The sequence below is a fragment of the Heterodontus francisci genome, chromosome 22 (genome assembly GCF_036365525.1).
Source record: "Heterodontus francisci isolate sHetFra1 chromosome 22, sHetFra1.hap1, whole genome shotgun sequence".
NCBI classification, from domain to species: domain Eukaryota; kingdom Metazoa; phylum Chordata; class Chondrichthyes; order Heterodontiformes; family Heterodontidae; genus Heterodontus; species Heterodontus francisci.
Window position 1 is genome coordinate 67,908,860 of NC_090392.1, and position 20,745 is coordinate 67,929,604.

The 20,745-nt window shown below is 41.8% G+C and overlaps 1 long non-coding RNA gene across 1 annotated transcript in view; it reads left to right on the forward strand.

Moving 5' to 3' along the window:
* Positions 1-19,219, forward strand: part of LOC137381634 (uncharacterized) — an 83,878-nt gene extending 64,659 nt beyond the window's left edge. Inside the window, exons 2-3 of the long non-coding RNA XR_010977203.1 lie at positions 17,327-17,566; positions 19,124-19,219. This is a non-coding gene — a long non-coding RNA (uncharacterized lncRNA). The remainder of the gene's footprint in view (positions 1-17,326; positions 17,567-19,123) is intronic.
* The last annotated feature ends 1,526 nt before the right edge of the window (positions 19,220-20,745 follow it).

The window sequence follows — 20,745 nt, forward strand, 5'->3', positions numbered from 1 at the left end:
TGTAAAAAAAAAAATACATTACCAAACAGCACCAAGTCAAAAAATACAAACAGTGCAAAGATGGTCCGTTTCCTTCTATACAATCATGGGTTGCCTCACAACCCTTCCATTTCATTGTCGTGCCAGATACATTTTTACATTTTACAGCACACAAAATTTTCCCGATACAGTTCGAGGGGTTTCCCATGGATCCAGCCCCTCAGTTCAGCTTGGTGGGGGGACCTTACACAGTGGTCCTTCCTCATTGAGCCTTTGCTGCGGCTGCCCCAAGCTTTAGTGCGTCCCTCAGCATGTCGTCCTGGACCTTAGAATGTGCCAGTCTGCAACATTCAGTCGTGGACAACTCTTTGCGCTGGAAGACCAGCAGGTTTCGGGCAGACCAAAGGGCGTCTTTCACCGAATTGATAGTCCTCCAACAGCAGTTGATGTTTGTCTCGGTGTGTGTCCCTGGGAACAGCCCGTAGAGCACAGACTCCTGTGTTACAGAGCTGCTTGGGATGAACCTCGACAAAAACCACTGCATCTCTTTCCACACCTGCTTTGCAAAGACACATTCCAGAAGGAGTTGAGCAACCGTCTCTTCCCCACCACAGCCACCGCGGGGGCATTGTGCGGTGAGACTTCGGGCATGCAGGAAGGATCTGATGGGGAGGGCTCTTCTCACCACCAGCCAAGTTACATTTTGGTACTTGTTTGAAAGTTCTGGTGATGAGGCATTCCGCCAAATGATTTTGGCGGTCTGCTCGGGGAACCATCCGACATGATCCACTGTCTCCTTTTCCTTTAGGGCCTTGAGGACATTCCGTGCAGACCACTGCCTGATGGATCGGTGGTCAAAGATGTTTTTCTGCACAAACTTTTCCACGAAGGATAGGTGGTACAGAACGGTCTAACTGAATGGAGGGTTCTGCAGCAATGTGGCCAGACCCATCCTTCGCAACACCGGGGACAGATAGAACCTCAGCACGTAGTGACATTTTGAGTTTGCGTACTGGAGGTCTACATACAGCTTGATGCAGCCGCACACGAAGGTTGTCATCAGGATGAGGGCCACGTTGGGTACATTTTTCCCGCCCTTATCCAGGGGTTTGAACATCGTGTCCCTCCGGACCCGGTCCATTTTGGATCCCCAGATGAAGCGGAAAATGGCTCGGGTGACCGCCACAGCGCATGGGCCAGACCTGCGCCACGTACAGCAACAACGTGAGCGCCTCGCACCTGATGACCAGGTTCTTACCCACAATGGAGAGAGATCGCTGCCCCACATTCTCAGCTTGTGTTGTACCTTGGCTACTCGCTGTAGTTCATTGTAGGATAATAAATTGCCAGCAGCTAACAGCAAATCTTCCCTTTGAAGGACCCTTTCACATTGTCTGACCCAGTAAATTCACTGAGCCACATAGTCATCCTGGCTGATGGGTTTAGTGGCAAAATATCATGAGTTAGATTTGAAACCTTTAGGTCCTTCATTTTTACATCTTGTCAGTAAACGCAACTATTCAAATATTCATGAAGTGCTACCCATAGCATTCAGAATCCATTAAAAATGAATGATTCCACAGCTCGTATCTTTATTCTCTTTATTCCTATCAATATTATATTTTTGGTTGAGGCCAAAGCAGACATGATAAACTGCTCCTATCAAGCTCCCTGTAATAATGGCCCAGATTTTGTTGGAGCTGGGTATCTCACTGAATGCCCTGTTACATTGTTTTTCCCGTCACTCTTTAGCTCTCAAAAGTTTTGCCTGTTAAAAAAAAAATTAATTGCTGGAAGCGCAAGGTGATAGTGGTGAGGCCAGAGGGACATCTGGGACCTTGATGAATGATGAAGCCAACAGTCTCCCTTCTCAGCCAATTAGATTGAAGGATAGAGAAAGAGACTGAGGAATGATGGAGAAAGAAATAAGGGTGAATTAGAGTCAAATTAGATGCAGAAAGATAAATAGAGGGAAACAAAGTTACATTTCAAAAATGTCTAGGAACAATTTATTACCTGCAGGAATTTGATTCCACAGTTTCAATTGTTGCCTTTCTTGGCTGGAGAGTGTTAGGATCCCAATGGGGACCATTAACCTTCAAAAAGAGTACGTCGAATTCCTGGTTATTACTGAGAATTATGCCGCAAGATTTCACATTTTAAACAAAAAACTTTACTGTGCAGGAGTTAAACAAAACAAACCACTACTAACAACATTACAATTTCGAAACACTTTATGTTTGAAATTTAAAATCTTAACAGAATTTGAAGGCGCATACTCCAAACTCTAAATTGCAACAGAACACTCCTGTTTAACTGTTACTTTTACCCTAAGAGTTCTCCTATACATTACAGGATCTTGGTGGTTTGTTAACTTCTCCTGGGATCACTCCAAAGTGTACCACAGCTCTTAGGAATTTACTTTAACTTCCTTAATTTCTTAACTGTCTTCCGAGCTATGAGATTTCCTGGCAATTCTCCTCCTAGCATCAGCTATGCAATCCTCCAGTTCTCTTCCAACTCCTCCTGAATCTAGACTTCCCAGCTTGAGCACGGGCGTGTCTCAAAACAGAAACACCCCTGGTTCCTGATGGCCTCTTTGCTCCTGAGCCCACCTGCTTTCAAAGTCAGCTGATTTTCCAAAAGCCAACTGCTTGTCTGAAGCCAACAGCTTTCCAAAAGCCAAATTGCTTTCCCAAAAGCCAACTGCTTGTCTGTCAGCAAGCACACAGATCGAAACACCAATAGGCACCCCCTGGAACATCTATCTCCATAGCAACATGGTACAAATTGGACGTCCCTGATAGCAATTTAAGCTAACTACCTCCAACTATCTCTGATTTCTACATAATAATTAATATTGCTAACCATGACAGAGCAATTTCTTCCACACTTTCTGGTTCCAACTGCCTATCTAAATGAGCCCACCTGTGGTTTTATGGCTCTCGCCTCTCTAATTCTCTCTGTAAGCACTCATGGAGAGATTTTTGAACTTAACTCTTGAGTGGTCTGCAATCTTTTGAAATTCTTACAGCTCCACATTTAATTTACCAAAATTAAAAGTGACCTCTAAAATATTAATATAAACCATGAACCAGGTGATCGTAACAACAGGTTAGGTAGCATTGCAGGAAAATAAATCTCATCTCATTATTTAAAAGGGTCCTTGCATCATTAAGTACCCGCCCTAACTTTCTGTGGTGAACTTAAATTGTTTAAATTGTGCAATGGCAACAATTTCTTAAGTTATGCAGAGGTTGACAGTGAGCTCCTGTTTTCACAAGGTTAATAGCAAAGTGATGCAAATCATCTGACAACTTCTGGCGATTCACAACTCATTGTATATCTTCCTTGCCACAAATTGTTGGGTTGTTTGCACGCGAATAATGGTGAGCACATAAAACTTCCTATTACTTTCCAGCCAATTCTGGGTCATTGTGTTTGAAATACTTTGACATAACTTGCGTGCTTAAAATCTAACTTGAATGTACATGATTTAAAATAAATGTGATATTTATTTTGATTATTCTTCACCTATGTGAAATTTGAATTAAATTAATAAATTTGTAATTTAAAAAACTAGTCTAACGGCGACCATGAAAGAATTGTCGATTGTTGTAAAAACCCATCTGGTTCACGAATGTCCTTTAGGGAAGGAAATCTGCTGTCCTTACCTGGTCTGGCTTACATGTGACTCTGGACCCACAGCAATGTGGTTGACTCTTAAATGCCCTCTGAAATGGCCTAACAATCCACTCAGTTCAATAGCAATTAGGGATGGACAAGAAATGCTGGCCTAGCCAGTGACGCCCATGTCCCACAAATGTAAAAAAAAAAGTGAAATGATGCTTTTGGTGGTTATTCATGTAATATTGTAATTGTTCGTGATTACAGAGTGAACACCACTTCAATTGCCCGTCTTTATTCTCCTTCTTCTGATTTTTGTCCACTAATTTTTGTTGAAATAATTGTCTCAGTCTGTTTAAGATAATTAGTTAGCTTTTGGTGTGGGGGTGAAGGGGTAAAATCAAAGTGACAGAACTGTTGCTCTTTGCATGGAATTAAACAGAGAGATTGCAGTGGTGAACTGTCAGAGGCTTTGTAAATGGGTTCCACAGGGACAATGCTGAGCTGTTAGTCAAAGTGAATAATAGGATTTATTAGGATTAGTTTTGTACATAAGGCAGCTAAATGATCGTAAGATTGGAAGCAAAACAGATGGTTCATATTGTTGATCTGATAGTTGCTGAATGAAAAGTCAGGAAAGTTGGCAAGAGACACAAGCCCTCGCCTTTTCATGGCCTAATAGATTCTGCAAAAACTCAGGATCACCAGATGACTATTAACACTTCACTTTAAGTTCTGTGTACAAGTAGAGTTTGAAAGCTGTCCTAACTAGTTGGAGGTGTATCAGAAGGCCAAAATCAAATGGGATTCAACAATTTTGCAGTATAATGACATACCCAGTCAAGTTTATGCCAAATCTCTTGACTACAAAAACCCACTGCCAAATGATATAGGACACAGTGGGATGGGAAAACCAAAACATTATTTTGATGATCTGATAAAAGTGGCATCAAAATACTTATTAAAGTGTCAGTGGGCACAACATCATGTGGACAAGAAGAAGCATTAATTGCACTTGCATCGTAAGCACAAGGTTCCTTTCAGTGAAAGCAGAAATGAAATATTGATGTACAGAGAGATTTGGGCGTTCAGGTCCATTGTTCCCTGAAGGTGGCAACGCAGGTCAATAGAGTGGTCAAGAAGGCATACGGCATGCTTTCCTTCATCGAACGGGGTATTGAGTACAAGGGTTGGCAGGTCATGTTACAGTTGTACAAGACTTTAGTTCGGCCACATTTGTAATACTGCTTGCAGTTCTGGTCGCCACATTACCAAAAGGATGTGGATGCTTTGGAGAGGGTGCAGAGGAGGTTCACCAGGATGTTGCCTGGTATGGAGGGCGCTAGCTATGAAGAGAGGTTGAGTAGATTAGGATTATTTTCATTAGAAAGAGGGAGGTTGAGCAGGGACCTGATTGAGGTGTACAAAATCATGAGAGGTATAGACAGGGTGGATAGCAAGAAGCTTTTTCCCAGAGTGGGGGATTCAATTACTAGGGGGTCACGAGTTCAAAGTGAGAGGGGAAAAGTTTAGGGGGGATATGCGTGGAAAGTTCTTTACGCAGAGGGTGGTGGGTGCCTGGAACGCGTTGCCAGCGGAGGTGGTAGACGCAGGCAGGATAGCGTCTTTTAAGATGTATCTAGACAGATACATGAATGGCAGGAAGCAAAGAGATACAGAACCTTAGAAAATAGGCGACATGTTTAGATAGAGGATCTGGATCGGCGCAGGCTTGGAGGGCCGAAGGGCCTGTTCCTGTGCTGTAATTTTCTTTGTTCTTTCTTTGTTCTTAGCCCAAGGATAAACACACCAAAGAGCACCCAAAAAGTAAAATGCATGCCGTAATGCTCGGTTGTGAGAAATTTTACCACTCCATCTTCATACATAAACTTGGCATTAGAACAGTTCATAACTATTTGAAATATAATTTTAGAAGCTGCAGAAACACCAACTGCATGCCAATTGTAATGGCAAAACAATCAGAGGGCCGAAGAGTTTTTTTTAATGCGGTAAGTTCCTATGATCAGGATTGCACCAACTGGAAGGGTGGAGGGATGTCTCTTTCAAAAGCAAATTGGATATAACAATTAAAAAGGAAAAATTTTCAGGAAAAGAGCAGGGAAATGGAATGAACTGGATAGTTCTTTCAAAGATTCTGCATAGGCACAATGGGCTGAATGGTCTCCTCCTATGGTGTGTGATGCTTTTTTTTATTTGTTTATGGGATGTGGGTGTTGCTGGCTAGACCAGCATTTGTTGCCCATCCCTAATTGCTCTTGAATTGAGCAGCTTGCGAGGCCATTTCAGAGTAAACCACATTGCTGTGGGTCTGGAGTCACATGTAGGCCAGAGCAGGTAAAGACCCTTCCCTAAAGGAAATTAGTTAACCCGATGGATTTTACAACAATCGACAATGGTTTCATGGCCACCATTAGTCTAGCTTTTTAATTCCAGATTTTTATTAATTGAATTCAAATTTTACCATCTGCCATGGTGGGATTTGACTCCATAGCTCCTGAGCACTAGCCTGGGTGCTGAATTATTAGTGCAGTGATATTACCACTACGGTACCACATCCCAATTATATATAGTGGTTGCATAAGTCGACCTTATGTGAATGAAACAACAGAGGAAATTGAGATTGATGTTACATGGTGTCTTCAGTTTCTGATTTTAAAAAGCTCCAATAACGACAAAGTAGCACAGAGTGATAAAGATGCCAAAATATTTTCAAACATGGTTCAAGAAGGCAGGTTAGATGTTGGGTCACAGGGTTTATCTTGTTCGGAGATCTTACTACTGACATAATGAAGAAATCCATGTGAAAGATAAGCTATTTTAAAAGATGAGATGATGATATCAACAAAAGGAGAGTTAGATGCTCAGGATCATCCATCAGGATCAAATGCAAATGAGTTACAGAAGTTCCAATTTGGTCATAGATGTCAGCCCAGATAAAAGATATGATGGCAGAATGCGCAACATGCATCAAATATCAAACCCAAAGGAACCTTTGAAATCTCACAAAGTATTCGAGATGATGGCAGAAGATTGGAGTGGATCTTTGAATTAGACACTGACAGCTATCTTCCCATAATAGAGGTAGTGCTTCAAATCCTTTGACAAAACTGGCAAGTCTGAAGAGTACACCAGTAATAAAATATAAATTCTAGTTTGCTCAACATGGTATACCTACTGAGATTGCACTTGGAAATGAGCCTCAATTTGATGGTAAGGAATTTAAACAGTCTGCAGAGAGATTTCAATCCAAATGTACTACTTCAAGCCAAAGATTTTGCTCAGTCAATTGGAAAGGTAGAGCATTGAGGAAAACCAAAAGTGATGCAAAGGATCCTTCTTGGAATTTATATATTGGTTGCTTCACCAGCTGTTGAGTAGATATGTTTTTTGATCAGACTGTCCATTTTTGAGAGAAGACTTAATGTAAACTGGGTGGCAAAAGTCTAATTTGCTGGATTTCAGTGGATATATTTATGGATATATTTATCGGCTTTTGTAGCGTCTATAGGAAAATCACAACACAAATGGACTGACTCCAATTGGCAGCTACAAAACATTCACAGCTTCAAAAGGGAACTCAGTCCTACCAAGGAGAGGAGAAACTGGCTCTAAGATTTAATGGCACTGCAACTGAATCTGCAGCTAAACAAGGAGCAGACAAACGCACACCAGTTGAATGTTGAAGGACAAGCAATTATCTTAAAAATCAAGACTGACACTGTAATATAATACTGACGGAATTCTGCACTGTCTTAGATCCCATATTTCAAATGAGAGGTTGAACAGAGGTGTTGTCCGCACACGCAGGTGGACGTAAAAGATCCAACGACACTACTTTGATGAAGAGCACGGGAGTTAGCCCCAGTGCCCTGGTTTATTTATTCGTCAATCAACATCACAACCTCAGGACATTCCAAAGTTTTTTTTATACAGCCAATGAAATACCTTTTTTTGAAATTATAGTCACTATTACAATGTAGGAACTGTGCCACCCTTTTTGCACACAGCAAGTTCCCACAGACAGCAATGTGATAATGAACTGATAACCTGTTCTTAGTGATGTTGTTTAAGGAATTAATATTGGCCAAGAAACCAGGGATAACTTCCCTGCTTTTCTGCGAAGCCATGCCATGGGAGCTTTTACATTCACCTGAGAAAGCAGATGGGGCCAACAGTGCAGCACTCCCTCAGAGTGTCAGCTTAAATGTTGGTGCTCATGTCTCTGGAGTAAGACTTGAACCTTTTGACTCAGAGACAAGCATGCTATCAACTGAGCCACGGTTAACTCTTTAGATTCAATTATCAGAAGAAAGCGTAGAAAATAAAGAAATCATCTTTTCACATGCTGGAGTTGTGAAACATAAGACTGAGATATTGGGCTGCATCCACACTACAACTATGGCATTGGTGTAAAGTTAATTTGTTTCATCCTTAATTACAGTTCTAGGATCAATGGAGCCTAAATTTCTAGTTGTGGCCTGATCTGACTGAAGCAGAAAAGAGTGAATAAGTGGTTTAAGAAAAAGTTTTTGGTTCAAGTGAAATGCTGATTTCCACATTAGTTCCTGGATTCAATCCAAAACCTGAACAGATCACCCCTCTTGTAAATATCACTGGAGTAACACCAGGCCGAAATAAAGACCTAAAGTGGAAGATCTTCACCAGAGAGAAAATTAATGGCTAAATCCAAGATGGGGAGTATGCTAGCCATAGTTTCAAAATTATGAATTTTAGGGAGTATATCATACTATAAGTATTGTTTATGGTCTTTCCCCTACTCTGGAAGGAGAAAAGATTAAAACAAATAGAATTAGAGAATTTAAAGCATAGAAACAGGCCATTTGGCCCTAGTGGTCTATGCTGGTGTTTATGGTCCACAGAAACCACCTCCCACGTATCAATACATGCTTCTATTCCTACTTATCTAGCTTCCTCTTAAATGCATGTATGCTATTCGTCTCAATTACAACACATGGTAGCAATTTTCCCATTCTAACCACTCTCTGGGTAAAAAGGTTTCTTCTCACTTGCTTATTGAACTTATTACTGACTATCTCACCTTAAGTAACAGGAAGTGGAGAAATCAGTTGCAATAGGAATGATTGCACAAAGTCCCACTTAATGAGAGTAGGGGATTGATATCTACAGGAAAGTTGAAGGAGGCACTAACTAGCTCAAAAGGAAACAGAGACTGTTAAGATGGCATTCTGGATGAGGTCAGGCTTTAACTTTTGAATTTACAGTACACAAGTGTAGCATTTGCACAAAGTGGAAACTGCTATGCACCAACTTTCAACTTGGAATATAAATGCACCCTTAGACAAGAAAAGAAAGTCCAGGGTGAATGCTTTCAGTATTTAAATATTCCCTGACATCTATCTGTTATTAAGAGCATATTTCCTATCTTTGATTTTAGGATTTATATTCTCTCCAATTAATATCTGCATTTTCAAGTCCCTGTTTATACATGGTGTTGCTTCAATTACATTTAAAGGGTGACCATGCATGTCATGGAGGGACGAATGTGGAAGTTAATTCTGTACTATTCTGAGGTATACAAGCCAGAAATCATCACACCAGTTATTTACTGTTGTGCATTTACCTAATACCATATTGGCTAAGACTACCTATCATCCTGATCATTCCATCAGTTCTTAACCTACAAAATTAAGTCTTATCCTGATCAGAATAAGAGGAACAACCTTTAATGCATGTCATTGCATGCTTTTAATAATAACAGAAATGTTATCTCCTAATTTGGAAATGGTAACAATAGTTGCCTCTTTCATTGAATGTGTAACATCTTGGTGATACTGATATTAGCTGCTGAAAGCATGGATTTTATCTACAAGGTGATTATGCACCTTTTTTATTTGTCTATTGATCCTCTGTGCGTGTGAATTCTACAACACTGCCTCGAGAAAATGAAGTTCAAAGAACTTTTTGAATAAGTTAAGACACACAAAGGAGGGCCTTCAGCAAATAATCAGACTTGGTGATTTAAGGCTTGGGGGTTTATTCTTTGATTTAAAAGAATTTCATGGCATTCAATTTTTATGAAGTTTTCAGATCTCATGGAAACGCTAGTATTTATGAAGCCAGACATCCGATCCAGGTGACTAGTCTGTAATCTTCCCTTGACTGCAAATGAACTCCATCCATTGTCCATGCCACTGAGGAGACACCTGTACTTTTAAGCAGTTGTGGATCATATACAGATATCTGCAGTCAGCCAATACAATCAGGGATAAAGACAGAAAGTGCTGGAAAAACTCAGCAGGTCTGGCAGCATCTGTGGAGAGAGAAGCAGAGGTAACGTGTAGTCCATGTAGAAATGCAGCAAGTCCTGGACAATATCCAGGCTTGGGCTGATAAGTGGCAAGTAACATTCGCGCCACACAAGTGCCAGCCAATGACCATCTCCAACAAGAGAGAATCTAACCATCTCCCCTTGACATTCAACAACATTACCATCGCTGAATTCCCCACGATCAACATCCTAGGGGCTATCATTGACCAGAAACTGAACTGGAGTAGCCATATAAATACCATGGCTACAAGAGCAGGTCAGAGGCTAGGAATCCGGAAGCAAGTAACGCACCTCCTGACTCCCCAAAGCCTGTCCACCATCAACAAGGCACAAGTCAGGAGTGTGATGGAATACTCTCCACTTGCATTGATGGGTGCAGCTCCAAGAACACTCAAGAAGCTCGACACCATCCAGGACAAAGCAGCCCGCTTGATTGGCACTCCATCTACAAACATTCACTCCCTCCACCACCGACGCACAGTGGCAGCAGTGTGTACCATCTACAAGATGCACTGCAGCAATGCACCAAGGCTCCTTAGACAGCACCTTCCAAACCCGCGACCTCTACCAACTAGAAGGACAAGGGCAGCAAATACATGGGAACACCACCACCTGCAAGTTCCCCTCCAAGTCACACGCCATCCTGACTTGGAACTATATCGCCGTTCCTTCACTGTCATTGGGTCAAAATCCTGGAACTCCCTTCCTAACAGCACTGTGGGTATACCTACCCCAAATGGACTGCAGCGGTTCAAGAAGGCAGCTCACCACCACCTTCTCAAGGACAATTAGGGATGGGCAATGAATGCTGTCCTGGCCAGCGCCGCCCACATCCCATGAATGAATAAAAAAAAACGTTTCAGGTCAGTGGCCCTTCTTCAGAACTGGCAGGAAATCAGGGAAGTTATTATTACGATCAGTAGGTCCTCTGCAAATGATTGGCAAGAATGAGATCAGCTCCTTCTTGCTGCAGAGATAAATAATTAAATAATGAATCATTTTATGAAGACCATAACTGAAAGATTAGCAAAACCATTTCATACGATCACTCTCCTGGTGGGATGTGATGTTTCTGGTAGTGGTAGGTACATTGTTTTAAAATACATTTGTGGGATGTGGGTGTCGCTGGCTAGGCCAGCATTTATTGCTGATCCTTAATTGCCCTTGAACTGAATGTCTTACTAGACCATTTAACAGACAACCTGGGTCTGGAGTCACATATAGGACAGACCAGGTAAGGACAGCAGATTTCCTTCTCTAAAGGACATTAGTGAACCAGATGAGTTTTTAACAACAATTGACAACGTTGTCATGGCCTCCATTAGACTAGCTTTTAATTCCAGATTTTTAAAAAAATTAATTGAATTAAAATTTCACCATCTGCCATAGTGAGATTTGAACCCATGTCAAAGAATTAGCTGGGCTTTGAAATACTAATTCAGCGACAGTCCCACTATGCCACGACCTCCTCAATCAAAAGCATCTTTTGATTTTCCTTTACTTGCATAGTCTTTTTTAGAAACAGCCTATCGGAAACTTATAATGCAAGCTGTGTCAAGTTCATGCATTTTTGAATTAATATAAAATGACTTCATTCAGTTCACTTCAGTTTATTCTTTGGTTATAGAGTGATTTCTTTTCCACTTTTCTTCTGTTTCTTCAACCAAGACCACCATTGAAAATAAATAGAGTAAGATTTTAGGAACTGAAACCAATTGACAACAGAAAAATATGGTATCTCCATCTTGGGTGCCAACATTCAAGGCCTTCTGTTGCTGCTCGAGCTGTATTCCTGAAACTTGTGCTATTATTGTCACTGTACCCAATGCAATTGACTGAAGTAATAATTAAATCGGGTAGTTGAATGTATTGCAGAATGTATTCTCCAAAACATTTTCACATCTCTGTTTGCTTGCTTTATTTAGGGTAACGTTCACAATTAAATTAAGCTGTTTGATTTTTTAAAAAAGAATATAGTGGAGTAAAGCTTATGTACTATTGAATAGTTGCATTTTTACAAGTCAAAATGGAAAGCAAGCTCCTAGTCTGATGAGAAGACTCACTATAAAGAAGTCAATGTTTACCTGCAGCTTCTGTTATGCCTGTAGGTGGCAGTGAGGTTGGCATTGGCTGCCTCTCATAATTTGAGATGCGATGTTCTCTTTTGGCATTGCTTTTTAACATTCATACTTTCCATCCAGGATAACCAATACACAAACACTGCTTTTTAATATTATGCTGTGTCATTGCATTGTTTTTCAAATCTGTTCATTTTGATTTAAAAACCTGCCTTAATGTGGACCTGCACAATTCACATTATGCAATCTCAATCACCAGAACCGATTTGCTGGTGGTTCATTGAACCTCAGCACATCCAAGCAGAGATGGCAACTATTACTCTCTCTGCCAACCCAAATATTATATCAGTGATAAATTGCTGAATACTTCTCAGTGCATCCTGTCCTATGCATCAAACCCAGTGCATTTATTTATCCTTCACCAAACCCTCCTTAGAATGACCAAATAAACAGAATCTCTGACAGGTTATCCCCTTCCCTTCCTCCCCACTACCAGGACCCAGATGTTTCCAGGGGTAACAGGAGATGCACTTTGTTCTCCTCTCATCCCCTCCGGCCTTAGAATGTTGAACACCATCCTCTCCACTTTCAACACTGCTCTCTCTCTCTCTCTCTTCTTCTCTGTCTCTCTCTTTCTCTCTCTCTCTTTCTCTCCATCTTTCTCTCTTTTTTTCTCTCTCCCCCTCTCTCCCCTTCTCTTTCGCTCTCCCGCGCTCACACTCTCTCTCCTCTCTCTCTCTTGCTCTTTTTTCTCTTTTTCTCTCTCTTTTTCTCCCTCACTCTTTTTCTCTCCCTCTTTTACTCTCCTTCTCCCCCTCTCTCCTTTCTCTCCCCCTCTCTCTCTCTCCTTTCTCTCCCCCTCTCTCTCTCCTTTCTCTCCCCCTCTCTCTCTCCTTTCTCTCCCCCTCTCTCTCTCTCCTTTCTCTCCCCCTCTCTCTCCTTTCTCTCCCCCTCTCTCTCTCTCCTTTCTCTCTCTCCTCTCCCCCTCTCTCCTTCTCTCTCTCTCTCCTCCTTATCTCTTTCTCTCTCACTCTCTCCTCTTTGTCTCTCTTTTTGTTTTTTTTTGTCTCTCTCTTTCTCTCCCTCTCTCCTTTGTGTCTCTCTCTTTGTCTCTTTCTCTCTCCTTCTCTTGCTCCTCTTTCTCTCCCTCTCCCTCTCTTTCTCTCTCTCTTTCTCTCTCTCCTCTTTCGTGCTCTCATGCTCTCGTTCCTCTCTCTTCTGCGCTCTCATTATCTCACTCTCTTTTTCTCTCTACTCTCTTCCTCTTTCGCTGTCTCTCCTCTCTCTCTTTCTCTTTCTCTCTCTCCTTCTCTCCCTCTCTCCTTCTCTCCCTCTCTCTCCTCCTTACTCTCTGTCTCTCTCGCTCTCTCCTCTTTGTCTCTCTTTCTCTCTCTCTCCCTCTCTCCTTTGTGTGTGTGTCTCTCTCTCTCGCTCCTCTTTCTCTCGTTCTCCCTCTCTTTTTCTCTCTCTCTTTCTGTCTTTCTCTCTGCTCTTTCGCTCTCATTCCCCTCTCTCTCTCTCTTTTGCTCTCTCATTCTCTCACTCTTTTTCTCCTTTTCCTCTCTTTTTTCTCTTCTCCTCTTCCACTCTCTCTCCTCTCTCTCCTTCTCTCCCCCTCCTCTCTCTCTCCCTTCTCCTTACTCCCTCTCCCTCTCTCTCCTCCTCTCTCACTTTCTCTCTCTCTCTCCTCCCCTCTCTCTTTGTCCCTCTCGCACACTCCTCTTTGTCTCTCTTTGTTTTTCTTTGTCTCTCTCTCTCTGTCTCTCTCTCTTTGTCTCTCCTCTCTTCCTCTCTTTCTCTCTTTTGCTCTCTCATTCACCCACTCTCTCTCTCTTTCTTTCTCTCTCTCTTTCTCCCTCTCTTCTCCTCTCTCCTTCTCCTCTCTCCTACTCTCTCTCTCTCTCTCTGCTGCCTTCCTTTCTCTCCCTCTCTCTCTCTCTCCTCCTATCTCTCTTTACCTGTCTCGCTCTCTCCTCTTTGTCTCTTTGTTTTTCTTTCTCTCTCTTTCTCTCTCTCTCCCTCCCTCTCCCTCCCTCTCCTTCTCTGTCTCTCTCTCTGTCTCCTTCTCTCACTCCTCCTCTCTCTCTCTCTCCCTCTCTTTTTCTCTTTCTCGCTCTCTCGCTCTCACTCTCTTTCTCTCATTCTCTCACTCTGTCTCTCTTCTCTCCTTTCACTTTCTCTCTCTCTCCTCTCCTCGTTTTCTCTTTCGCTCTCTCTCCCGCTCTCCTTTCTCTCCCTCTCTCCTTTCTCTCCCTCCTTCTCTCTCTCTCTCTCTCTCTCTCTTTCCCTCCTCTCGCTCCTCCTTCCTCTCTTTATCTCTCTCATTCTCTCCTCTTTGTCTATCTCTCTTGCTCTCTCCTCTTTGTCTCTCCTCTTTCTCTTTCTCTCTCCTCTCTCTCTCCTCTTCTCTGACTTTCTCCTTGGCTCTCTGTCTCTCCCTCCTTCTCTCTCTCTCTCTCTCTCTCTCTGTCTCTCTCGCACTCTTTCTCCCTGTCTGTCTCCTCTCTCCTCCTCCTCCTTCTCCCTCTCTCTCCTCCTTACTCCTCCTCTCTCTCTCTCCTCCTTCCCCTCCTCCTTTCTCCTTCTCCTCCTGCTCCTCTCCTCCCCCCTCTCTCTCTCCTCCTCCTGCTTACTCCTCCCCCTCTCTCTCTCCTCCTCCTTTCTCCTTCTCCTTCTCCTCCTTCTCCCTCTCTCTCTCCTCCTCCTCCCTCTCTCCCCTCTCTCTCTCGCTCCTCCTTCTCCTCTTCCTCTCGCTCTCTCTCTCTCTCCTCCTCTCGCTCTCTCTCTCTCTCCTCCTTCTCCTCCTCTCTCTCCTCCTCTCGCTCTCTCTCTCTCTCTCTCCTCCTTACTCCTCCTCCTCTCTCTGTGCCTCTCTTTCTCCCCCTCTTTTTTTTTCTCCCTCTCTCTCCTTTTCTATCTCTCTTTCTCTGTTTTCTTTCTATCTCTCTCTTTTGCTTCTATGTGTATCTCTCTCTCTTTCTCTTTCTCTCTCTCTCTCTTTCACCCTCTGGCTCCCTCTCTTCCTCATCTGTTTCCTGGAGGACAGGATCTGGAAAAATACCTGAGCAAGTTCCTGATTTTGTTGTACTGTGGGAATGTTTGATGCCATCTTGCTGATAAGACTGTTTGGAGGATTTGTAAGGACTATCTTTGTTGCATCTGCTAATTAACGTGTAACCTTTAAGATATCTGATTATCGATCGCGATTTAACTGTTCATGTTTTTTATGTTGATTTTGGTTTGAGTGTTAAAGTGAAAGCTTGTCCATTTGGTTTTTGGTCCCTAAGTCAGGTCAGTCAGTGGATTCAACTCTTTTGGTCTGTTGATGGTCTCTAAGGGGATCATAACTGAGCTAATTCAGGTATTTTCACTGGGATTGTGAGAATAGTTAAAGATCATGAACAACTAAAAATGTGTGAGATCTGATACCGATATGATTATCCCAGATTTTACAAATAAATGGGTGATGCAACATGATCTTTACACTTTTAAGCTTAAGCTCATTCTGTACAAAAGAGTTCTTTGTGCGTTCACTGTTAAAATGCTTATGTTAAATTACTCAGTTTAATTCATAGTGCACCCACTCACAGCCACCAGCTGTCTTCAACTGAGACACTAATTTATACTAATTTATCAAATCAAAACCACCACAGTGATGGAGAAGATAGGGGCGGCGCAGTGGTTAGCACTGCAGCCTCACAGCTCCAGCGACCCGGGTTCAATTCTGGGTACTGCCTGTGTGGAGTTTGCAAGTTCTCCCTGTGTCTGCGTGGGTTTCCTCCGGGTGCTCCGGTTTCCTCCCACATGCCAAAAGACTTGCAGGTTGATAGGTAAATTGGCCATTATAAATTGCTCCGAGTATAGGGAGGTGGTAGGGGAATATAGGGATAGGTGAGGATGTGGTAGGAATATGGGATTAGTGTAGAATTAGTATAAATGGGTGGTTAATGGTCGGCACAGACTCAGTGGGCCGAAGGGCCTGTTTCAGTGCTGTATCTCTAAATATATAAAAAATAAATAAGATGGGAAATTGAAGCGTCACACTGATGCATTGGAGGCACATAAATAGCGAAGTGGCTGCAGCTTCCCCTCTCAGTATTGTTTCATTGAGATAAAATATGGATTGTAAACAGGAAAGCAGACTCCATAAAATACGTTCTCACAAAGATGCTTTGAACAGCACTTTTGAGAAGATGAGAATTGCTTGACTGGGGCTGGTGAATTTTTTCCCACTGTTTTATGATGAAGCACAGTAAGCATTTCCATTCTTCACAAAAGCTGTAAAATGACAAACTGAGCTTTTAAATGAAAGTAGGCCAACTCTTACATTTCCACTTGATTTGCCAGTTCCTGTCATTTTCTAAACTAACTTTTGATGATCTGACGAGAGAAGATGCCGGAAAGGTGCAGCAGATCAACCAACATCTGAAACAGAATGCGGGGTAAACACTTTTGAGTTTGACTCTTCAGCAGAACTTTGAAGATGTAATAGGTTAACAAATAGTCTTTGGTGGGAGTGTAAAAATGGACAGAATTACATGAGCTGCCTGGTCCACCCCTGGGAGATATTCAGTACCATTGCCTTAGAGTATAGTCGACACTTTGAGCACACCAGAGAGTAGACCTGCCTGGGATTGAGCTGGAAAACAGGTTAAGTTTGAGTTTCACCCCTCTGCTTTATAAATGAGCATACCAGCATTGTCGTGGAGCTCTGTCATCAAACATGCCATCACGTTTCTGGGCTGTGATCACTGGAAAAACCCACAAGCAAAATGTATACTTGATTATTGTTAGCTCATTAGCTTTGTTAAGCCTATCAATAACATTTGAAAGTAATCATGAATAGACAGTGAAGCACGCCATTATTTTTTAAAATCTAGATTAATGAGTAAATTCTGTCTTTGAGTTGGTTCTTTGCACATTTCTGTCCCAGTGGCAGCCACGAATGGTAGCTGTGCCAAAGATGGCAGACATTTCTAGTTGCTAAGGGTCTAACTAATGATCATTAATTGCTCATTTTCTCAGTACAACATTCATCGAAGTCAGTGGATAAAATTATGTTTAGACATGGATTGAATCCTGTTTAAAATATTTATTGAAATGTTTGTATAAGATTAAAATGTAATGGCTGAAAAATCATGTAAAATTTCTGAACTGTACGGTCTTTGAATTAATTCTTACCCAAGACCTAAAAATCAAAATGCCTTGCCTTCATCAACCTTTCCTCCTCGAAAGGCGAGTCTCTAAATTCCAAGCATGATAACACTGAGCCACTCATCATTGATTTCTCTCATGTTTCATCCTACTTTAGAACCCTGATGGCAACAGGCCTTAGCCTTTCACCTCGGTGGCTCGATGAAGAAAAAGAGTTTCATTTCTTCACCATTAGAAATAATTGGATATAGCTTCAATGGCAAACTTCACTTGAAAAATGGTATTTTCGTTTGAAAATCATGCTGGCAGAAGTACGACATTAATGAAAAATCTCACTGGACTCCAATCTGTCCGCCTCCTCTGTTGGTATTAAAGATGCATGACTCCATTTCTTCAGGTGCTAAAATAAATGTGCAGACAGTGGTCCGATTCATTGTTAATGTTACAACTGTGCATAAATCAGAAGTCACAATTCAGCACAATGCAAATTTTTAAATTAATTTGACAGATAATTAAACTTTAAAAAAACATAATAGCAATAGAAATTTGACTGAGATGCCACAGCACCTGGGAGCCAAGGGTGTTATAAAACAGCCTTCCTCAGTGTTTGTTTCTGTAATACAAAGAGGCTATTAAATTGGTTTGGGGGCAGCTGTTACCAGTGAAAATTTTCATAAGAGTTTCTGGATTTTTTTTTTAGAAAGGCTCATTTAGTTTTCACAAAGTAACAATTCCAAATGCAGGAGTGAAAGCTTTTCCAAATAAGGCACTGTTTAAGGATTAACTGAGATGGTTTTTATAGGACCTAGTGACAGTACAGTGAGGATCTGATCACCATAGAAAAACTGTGGTGAGAACACAAATTGGAGTAAAAACATCTCTGTGGGGAATTAAAATGAAGGTTTTCTCTGAATGGTGAAAGCAGCATTCTATTGTAACCAGTACGTCAATTAATTAGGCAATATTTTCCCGGAGAACAGCTCTGTGGGCAATCTCAATGCTTTGAACAAGGGATAACCTGTACTCTTCCTAAAAGGTATGTGAACCTCACTGAGAAAAAAGCTTGCTCTGGAACTGATGGGGCATTTCCATTTGGGAAAACTATACATTGCAGTGGATTTCTCCCTGGAAGATTTCATTGTTAAAGATCAAAATGTAAAATGAGACCATTACCCGTATGTCATCAAACATCGATAATATGTCATGTTTAAATGTATAATATAAGATTTCCGTGCTTAGTTCTGTTGGCCTTGCAGTGTCTATTTGGGAGTGACATTTGGCAATGAAGGTGATGAGATTGTCCAGTGTCTTGACACAGAAAAAAGGAAATGTTGCAGTCCTCTCCCTGACAACTGTTTGAACTCAAAAGTAAAATATGTTCATGCAACTTCAATCTATTCGGAGTGGACATAAATTCATAGCTGTTAAAAGTGGAGCCATTCAGATTAATAGTATAAAATTCTGAATTGCCAACTGAGTATAATTGAGAATAGCCTTTCTGGACTAACAACAACAACTCATATTTATATGGTGCCCTTAATGTAATAAAATGTTCCAAGGTGCTTTACAGGAGCATTATAAAACAAAGTATGACACTAAGACACAAAAGGAGATATTAAGTCAGATGAGCAAAATCTTGGTCAAAGAGGTTTTGAGGAGTGTCTTAGAGGAAAGTGAGGTGGAGAGGTTGGAGGGAGGGTATTCCAGAGCCTGGGTCCTAGGCAACTGAAGGCATGGCTGGCAATGGGTGGAGCGATTTTAAATCAGGGATGCACAACAGGCCAGAATTAGAGGACCAGGATTAAACACCTTGTTTAAACAATGTGGAGAATTTGTGCATTGCATCAGACCTGGGCTCATGTGACCTGGTAATCCAGAATTGATGGTGTTAAGTTCCCACACAGACTCAATTTGCCTAAATTACTAATCTCTGCATTATCCCCTTTCTGTGAAGGACTCAATTCAACTGGAAATGAAAATCTACCAAACAATGGCTGTTATGATCGCTGAATTCAATCTTGGTCTCAATCTTGAGCTGCCCTGCCTTGCTTTACCCACACACTGAAATATTTGGTACTGTAATGTGTCTTCACTGTAAACATTAAAACCGTTTGGGATTATTCTAATTTTATAACCATATAATTCAGTTGAGCTACTTACTGTGCTGCTCCTGAGGAGGTCCTGGTCACTACTATTCATCTAGCTAGCACAAGTTTGAGCTTTTATCAGTTACCCACTGAACAAGTAGGTTTGAAGTATCTCCAAGTTCGCCTGTGTGGGGATGGAGGTACAGAACCAAATGAATTTTGTCTGGCAGATTCGATAATCCAATACTTTTGACTGTCAAGCCTGCACTACTCCAGGTCACGGCTGATGACAATTTTCCCATTCCAGATAGCTAGTGTTCGAACAGAGAGGAAGGTCCTGACTGGACAAGCAGTGAAGAAAGACAGACTTGCATTTATATAGCACCTTTCATGACACAGGCTGTCGCACAGTGCTTTACAGCCAATGAGATACTAGGGAAATGTAGTCACTGTTCACTCTGTGGATATGCTAATGGCTATCAGTAGTGCATAGTTAACGTTCCTTCAGTCTTGGCTCTTGCATAAACTTTTGTTGGTATAGTAAAAGATGACAAATTTAAGTCATTTGAAAAACTGCTGATCTGTAACACACCATCTTATTATTTATGAAAAGTGCTTGCAGGCCTATAAAAACAGAGCATTGAACCTAACTCTCTCAATACTAGATAGGCTGGATGTCAGCCAAAAAATCTAAACATTGAATTTTCATCTGTACCTTTCTCAGCACACAACCTTGTGCCCGAAGAAGGTTTATTGAGAGGTGACTGTGAAGCTGTTGGATTGAAACATTGAAACATAGAAAATAGGAGCAGGAGTAGGCCCTTCAGGCCTGCTCCACCATTCAAAAAAGATCATGGCTGATCGTCTAATTCAGTACTCTGCTCCCGCTTTCTCCCCATATCCCTTGATCTCTTTGGCATTAAGAAATATATCTATAGAGTCATACAGCACAGAAACAGGCCCTTCAGCCCATCGTGTCTGTGTCGGCCATCAAGCACCTAACTATTCTAATCCCATTTTCCAGCACTTGGCCTGTAGCCTTGTATGCTATGGCATTTCAAGTGCTCATCTAAATACTTCTTAAATGTTGTGAGGGTTCCTGCCTCTACCACCCCTTCAGGCAGTGTGTTCCAGATTCCAACCACCCTCTGGGTGAAAAAGTTTTTCCTCAAATGCCCTTTAAACCTCCTGCCCCTTACCTTAAATCTATGCCTCCTGGTTATTGATCCCTCTGCTAAGGGAAAAAGTTTCTTCCTATCTATCCTATCAATGTCCCTCATAATTTTGTATACCTCAATCAGGTCCACCCTCGGCCTTCTCTGCTCTAAGGGAAACAACCCTAGCCTATCCAGTCTCTCTCTTCATAGCTGAAATGCTCCAGCCCAGGCAACATCCTGGTGAATCTCCTTCCTATAATATGGTTACCAGAACTGGACACATGGAAGATGGCAGGATCCCCAAAGACACATTGTACAGCGAGCTCGCCATT